We start from the raw sequence: 1411 nt of genomic DNA, 5'->3' as shown, positions 1-1411 counted from the left end.
TAGATGGAGCCTTGCTCTGTCGCCCAGGCTGAAGTGCAATGGCACAATCTCGGCTTACTGCAACCTCCACCTCCTGGGTTCAAGCGATTCTTCCACCCACCCAGGCTGGAGTGCAGTGGCATGATCTTGGCTTATTGCAGCCTCCATCTCCCCGGTTCAAGCTATTCTTCCGCCTCAGCTTCCCGAGTAGCTGGGATTACAGATGCCTGCCACCATGCCTGGCTGATTTCACCTGGCCAACATGGTGAAACCCCGTCTCTACTAAATAATAAAAACACAAAAAAAATTAGCCAAGTGTGGTGGTGGGCACCTGTAATTTCAGCTACTCAAAGGCTGAGGTGGAAGAATCACTTGAACCCAGGAGGCGGAGGTTGCAGTGAGCCAATATCGTGCCGCTGCAGTTCAGCCTGGGCAACAAGAGCAAAATTCGGTCTCAAAAAAAAAAAGCCTCTATTTGCTAATTAGAGGGTGGGAAACTAAGCCCAAGAAATGTTCTGCACCAGGCTGGGCGTGGTGGCTCACACCTGTAATCACAGCACTTTGGGAGGCTGAGGCTGGTGGATCACATGAGGTCAGGAGTTTGAGACCAGCCTGACCATCATGGTGAAACCGCGTCTCTATTAAAAATACAAAAATTGGTGCTGCTGGGAGTTGCTTGGAGGTTGGCGGTGCGGGGCTGAAGGCTAGCAGACGGAGTGATCATGTTGCACAAACAAATTTACTATTCGGACAAATTCAACGATGAGGAGTTTGAGTATTGGCATGTCATGTTGCCCAAGGACATAGCCAAGGTGGTCCCTAAAACCCATTTGATGTCTGAATCTGAATGGAGGAATCTTGGTGTTCAGCAGAGTCAGGGTTGAGTCCATTATATGATCCGTGAACCAGAACCTCACATCTTACTGTTCTGGCGCCTACTATCCAAGAAGCCGAAGAAATGAAGCTGGCAAGCCATTTTCAGCCTCAAGCTTTACACAGCTGTCCTTACTTGCTAACATCTTTCTGATTACATTATTGTGTTGCCTTCTTGTTTCTCACTTTGATATTTAAAAGATGTTCAATACACTGTTTGAATGTGCTGGTAACTGCTTTGCTTCTTAAGGAGAGCCACCACTACCATAGCCCAGCCAGATGAGTGCTCTGTAGACCCACAGCCTCAGCTGATTGTGACCTCAGAAGCAAGTGTGCTGTGTGTCTAGAACACATTTGGCAGATGGAGGAAGCATCTGAGATTGAGACCATGGCTGTTACAGGGATTGTGTAAACTTCTTTTGGTTTTTTTTCTGCCAGGTGTTGTATGTATGGTGACTTGTGGATTTATGTTTCAGTGTACTGGAAACTTTCCATTTTATTCAAAAAATCTGTTCATGTTATAAGCCTTGATTAAAGAGGAAGTTTTTATAATCTTAAA

The 1411-nt window shown here is 46.2% G+C and overlaps 2 protein-coding genes and 1 pseudogene across 2 annotated transcripts in view; all 3 read left to right on the top strand.

Annotated features, from left to right (window-relative positions):
- The window catches only part of FAM220A (family with sequence similarity 220 member A), a 19088-nt gene that overhangs the window by 14760 nt on the left and 2917 nt on the right, over nucleotides 1-1411 (top strand). The window lies entirely within an intron of this gene.
- Nucleotides 1-1411, top strand: part of LOC108308089 (small integral membrane protein 10-like protein 2A) — a 17886-nt gene that overhangs the window by 14758 nt on the left and 1717 nt on the right. The window lies entirely within an intron of this gene.
- Nucleotides 363-1411, top strand: LOC108308087 (annotated as a pseudogene).

The sequence above is a fragment of the Cebus imitator genome, unplaced genomic scaffold (genome assembly GCF_001604975.1).
Source record: "Cebus imitator isolate Cc_AM_T3 unplaced genomic scaffold, Cebus_imitator-1.0 Scaffold82, whole genome shotgun sequence".
In the NCBI taxonomy this organism is placed as follows: Eukaryota; Metazoa; Chordata; class Mammalia; order Primates; family Cebidae; genus Cebus; species Cebus imitator.
The sequence above is the reverse complement of the archived record's forward strand: the minus strand, read 5'-3'. Positions and strand labels throughout refer to the sequence as shown.